The following is a 6,000-nucleotide window of genomic DNA, read 5'->3' as shown; positions in this document are numbered from 1 at the left end:
TCAGTAAAAGGAACTTTCCTCAAACTCACTGATTCATTTTTTAGTGAGGTCGACACAGTAAAAGGAACTTTCCTCAAACTAACTGATTCATTTTTTAATGAGGTTGACACAGGAAAAGAACTGTCCTCATACCTAATTCATTTTTTAAGGAGGTTGACTCAGTAACAGGAACTATCCTCAGACTAACTGATTCATTTTTTAACGAGGTTGACTCAGTAAAAGGAACTTTCCTCGACTAACTGATTCATTTTTTAATGAGGTTGACACAGGAAAAGAACTGTCCTCACACTCTCTGATTATGGATTCTAACTGGAAAAAAGACATGTCAATGGACACACCTTGATCATGGCTTCCAAGAGGTCTTCATCAGAAGGAAGAATAGTTCTCTGGAAGGAACACATGTCAAGGGACTCAAAAGGGATAAGAACATCGTGTTCAAGTAATCCCATAGAGTTTTCCATGTCAATTACCAGATCTACATCAAAGGAAGATGAGCAAACAGTGAGGGGCTCACTTACATCGGTAACTGAAAACATGGGACCAGTTGCCACATAATTAACCCATGGCGTGGTAGATACCACTTTAGAATCAGGAACATTTAGGGGTGTCATATTATTGGTAGTTGAAACAAGACTAGGGAACGAAAGCAGGTCTACAGTCACAATATTTCCATTGTGAGGGAAAGACATCACGCGAAAGAGTGTTGATACGACAGCTTTCATTGCATAAACATAGTCGTGCCCAAGGCGTAAATTGAAATCCAGGGGACCTTGAACTACCATAAGATCAATATAGAGAGTTTTACCTTCCAAGGTAATAGAAAAATTAGGAAGGATCCCTAAAGGTTCACTAATGGTTCTATTAAAAGCTTTCAGATTCTGCGTAATAGGCACAAGTTGAGGGGAACCCAAAGCTTTCCAAGTAGCTGAGGATAAAATACTAACAGAAGCACCTTCATCTACCTGTGTGTAATGCATGTCCCTACCACCAACCTTGACAATGATTTGGAAAGGGATGGAGGAAGGAAGACGAGGTTCTGTCAGTCTATTCCAATCAAAGGAAAAGACCTCAGTACTTGGAGGGGGTTCTGTACAAACAGGTGAAATGACCCCCGGCATAGAAGAATCTGATGTAACAAGAAGAACCTGAGTGGTATGAAGTTCACTCTCTAAAGGGAGAGTGGGATCAACCGAATGTGAAATTGAATCGACCACTTGATCAACTAATCGATCATCAACCTGAGTGATATGAGTTTCACTCTCCAATGGAAGAGTGGGATCGACTGTACTTGAAATTAGATCAATCACTCCGTCAGTTGATGGTAGGTTGGGAGAAATTTTATGGTAACCAGTTGGAAATTCTTGCTGTGGAACAGTAATGTTTTCCAAAAATTTCGAGGCTTCATCCATGTGAGGGCAAATGTGAGTTTGATGACTCCCTTTGCATAACTTACAAGGAAACCTAACTTTACCCTTTTTCCCAGGAACCTGACTATCACTGGTTGATGGATCAATGGAAAGTTGATGAGATTTTTCTGACCATACTTCCAAGACCTTTGGAATACCAGGACAATTGATAAGGAAGTGGCCACCCTTACAAAGCCTGCAAGGGTATTTGGGTTTATGATGCATGTTGGAGGTTTCCTCAACACAACTAACACTTACAGCCATCATTGGTTCGTTGACTTCTTTCTTATCTTGCTTCTTCTTCTTCTTCTTCTTCTCCCCTTTCTTCTTCTTCTTAGCCACCTGGTTACTAGTGTCAAGGCTTTTACCAATCTAAGAGGAAGAAATGGAGGAAGAAAAATTAGGTGAAGAAGGTAAAGGGTCAACAGAAGGTTGGTGATGTTGAGATGGTGAACGCTGTTGAGGTGAAGCATTCGGTTGAGGTGGAACAATTGGAGTATTTGGGGCAAATGAAGTTGAAAATAACCATATCGATAAACCTATTGTAAATCCAGGTAATGACAAAGTAGCCATATAAGGAGGACCAACATTTCCAAAGTAAAGAAAAGTACTAGGATTCTCGTTAAGAGGGGTTCCTTGGTTGGTGAATTCCGGAACAGTTGCCATTATATTCAACTTCAGTGAATTTTATTAACAATTTTAAACTAAAATTAACAATTCACAATTCACACCTAACAATTAAAATTCACAATTCACACCTATGGTCTCTAAAAGTAAAAACAAACAAATTAACACACGCTATCACATCTAGGAGTCAAACCACACATAAACAGTAACTTTCCGTACTGAAAACACTAGTTGGTGATGAAATCCAATGTCGCAGAATTCAATACAGAAATGGTGGTTGGAACAGTTACTCCAACAAACTACTTAATGAATAGACTGGCACAAGTTTCTCCACTAAACCGTCTTGAGTGAAGAGAACCCCCCAGAAAATCCAAGTGAGTCTAGTCGATGTCTGCTCCAGGTACAGTGGGATCTTCCCTCCACCATCACCTTAGGAAAGAATCCTATAGATTATGGTCACTATGGTTACCAATGGAAACAAATATACTTGGGGGAACAGTCTGTGATCCGATACGCACACAAGTGCAGAGTAACAAGCTCAATCCCCTTGAAGGCTCCTTGACATAATCCAAGGTTTACCAACAAGTGACCCCAGGCTCCTCGACAATGGTCAGTCCGAGGTTTACTATTTTTAATACGTGAATATCTTCTATCGTTCCCAATGAGGAAGAATTGATTCCCACACTGGTTCAGATATGATCTCGTGCTTCTCCTTTAAGAGGAGCTTTCCTAGAGCATAGATGTAACAATTGGAATTTATCTCCTACCGCAAGATACAACTACTTGTTTGCTTTACTGTCTTGGAGAGTTAACTAAAACCTATTCCAAGACACTAGCCTAAGCTAGATTGGTGGAAAGAGCCCTAAAAATGTAAAAATTACTAGATGAATTTTAATTAAGCATTGTGTTATTTAGGCTGTTATTACTCAAAAGGGGAAATGGATATGAAACCAATGGTGTTATGACCCGACTCAAAACTGAATGCAATCGAATATGATAATGTAATCCTTTCAATTCGATGAATGCTAACTAAAGTAAGGAGAGAGTTTCCATTCACTTCCAACAATGCAAAAAATTGATCACTAAGAGAAAATCTAACAAATTCTCTAATGCACTAATTTCATCAAGAAAAACTAATGCAAATCAATTCCAAAACAGGTTTTATTTTTATTTTTATGTGTTAAAGTTTCCATTCACTTCCAACAATGCAAAAAATTGATCACTAAGAGAAAATCTAACAAATTCTCTAATGCACTAATTTCATCAAGAAAAACTAATGCAAATCAATTCCAAAACAAGTTTTATTTTTATTTTTGTGTGTTAAAACAAGCATAAAAATATGTAAATTCAAATCAAAGAAAGCTGATCTAAATCTACGATTGATTTTTCAGAATGTAAACTATGAAATTGTAATCTATGCACAATTCACTTGAAAAGTATGCAAATGTAATCTATGGACATTTTTCATTCATATTCTGAAAATGAGAATTCTAATTATGCAAATGTGATCTATGCAAGAGAATTCTCAAACACAAGATGATTCTAACGTAATCTAAGAACCATTCAAGTGCAAGTCAAGAAAATTGGGTGAGAGTTCCAAGGATCAACACTCAAAGGTGATTAACACTCATACACAATTTAGCCCCCAAAACAAAAGCAAAAACAAAAGCAAAAAGATGTAAAATTATGAAAAGACTGAGACAAACCTCCAAGTAATGACCAAAGGAAATCAAATTAAGAATTTCTCAAAAAAGAGACTCAAAACACCCAATTGATAAAAGCTTAAAATAGGAATGCCAATGGAATTAACCTAAGAAAAGTTCCTGACAAGTCACGTGCAGATCTGGGCAGAGGCTAAAAACACCTAAACAAATCCTAAGCTGACTAAAAGAGAAAATCTTAAGTTTTTCAAAATTTTGACAGGGTCCACAAGCCCCCAGTTTACCCAGGTGCGGTACCGCTCTGTGTGTAAAGAAAAAGTCCGTGTATGTCCGCACTGTGTTACAAGCAGAGGGTACGGTCCTCTCCCAAAAGTATGAAAAACAAAACATAATTCAAGATCTACTAAACCTACCCAATCCCACACACATCAAGCCAAAAACAGAAACAAAGATACAGTTTCTCAAGTCAAAGTAAAAGCAAAGGAATAATCAAAAATTCAAGTTCCCCAGCGAAGTCGCCATTTTGTCAGCCCAGATGAGTCGTTCTTGCGGACAAGACCGACCTCCCTAGTATCTAATGATATCTAGCGACAAACAAACCAATCAACTTCTATCTTTCTCTAAATATGCAATTTATAAATAATGGCAAACAAGTGTTTTAGGCCTACCTTGGGTCCAATGCAAGTTTTTGGAAGCCACACTCCGTTGATCCAAATGAGCTCCCTTGTAAAGAATATGCAAACACAAACAAGCACATACATTAAATAGCACCTGAAAAGTCAACATAATAAACCATATTTATCATGATGATCAAGGAATTCATGAAACAAATCACATAAGACAATTTGTTGAGAAAAATGAATCTGATTGTATTAACTTAAATCAAAGAAGAACTTTACAACCTTATGCCTTGATGTTGTACAAGCTCCTCCCAGGGTCCATCAAGAAGTCTCCTCTACTTTGACAAGTTTCACTCTCTTCCCAATGAAGCCAAAAGGTATGTAATCTCTCCTCTCAAGCTTAACTAGGAAGTCTTAATTCTAACAACATTTACCCTAAAAAATGTTCAGCTTTCAACCTCCCTAGCAACCAGCCCAATGCCTTAATTTATAGTGCAATGGAGGGAAGTTACTAAATCCACCTTCAAAGGGATAAAGACCTCCTTCAAAGGGATAAGCTCCTCTCATCAAGGGATTAGCTCCTTTAGTTTTGGGATGCATGAACCACCTAAGAGCGAGCCATCCACATCAAGATTCCTTCTAGAATCATCTTGAATTAACCCAAAGTGAGTTTTTAAGAATAAACTTGCACCTTTTTGACTTTCACAGGGGTCCGCACCCACTCCTTTAGAGACAGAACAGGTAGGTCCGCAGGTAACATGAACAGGGGGTGCGCGACCGTAGGCAATAGTGAGAGAAAGTGCGGAACTAGATCTTTATTGATTTTTAAGGTCTTTCTCCCATTTTCAAAGCTTGACATGAAGAGCTGAGGTTTGAGACTTGCTTAGGAGGACAGTATGAATGATGATAGACCCATACTGACTGCAAATAGTCATGGTGATAATATTTTGTGTAACAGGAGGTTTAACCAACGAGCATTTTGCTACGCAAAATGCATTATATTTTCACGATTATGTTGACCTGCCCACTCTTTAGTGAAGTTCTCGACACTAAACATTAAAAGGCTTTGAAGACTTGTTTTGTCAATAGTTTCCTGCCTGTTCAACTACAAACTTGTTCTGTAAGTAGTTTCCCACCTGTTACACTGAAAACTGTAGAATTCCTCTACCATATCCCCATCTGATAAATAGAGTAAACCCCTGTGTTCACTTTTGACCTCCTGCTCAAGTTTTTCCTCATGTTGACTAAAAGTCCTCTGTACATGCAGAACACCCTGCTTATACCTCATCCTGCTAATTTCCTCTGTTCTGGTAGATCTCCCTGTCTGCTAATGCCTGTTTGTGGCACTCATCCCTGAAACGGCCCTGTGGAGCCTCTGACCATTCATATATTTTATTACTTTTGGCACATAGAATGCCCTCATTAGCAATCATGTCCACTAACCTGTTGGCAGTTCTTTGTACATGAGTGAACCTAAGGGTTCTCATGGTGCACAGTTGGTATTGAATAAGATGATAGACATGTAGTAATCTCCAGTGTTTCGAAACTTTGTCTGGCACTGATGCATTACATATTTTCTTGACTGAGTTGATTATCAGTTCAAAATTAACTTCAATTATGGTATTATGTAAGTTTGAGTTCTTTAAGATATCTAGCCATTCCTCCAGGACCATGATCTCTACCATA

Source organism: Pinus tabuliformis, chromosome 4_1 (genome assembly GCF_031772625.1).
Source record: "Pinus tabuliformis cultivar Carrire ecotype Pingquan chromosome 4_1, CPIR1, whole genome shotgun sequence".
In the NCBI taxonomy this organism is placed as follows: domain Eukaryota; kingdom Viridiplantae; phylum Streptophyta; class Pinopsida; order Pinales; family Pinaceae; genus Pinus; species Pinus tabuliformis.
This window is presented reverse-complemented; position numbering follows the sequence as displayed.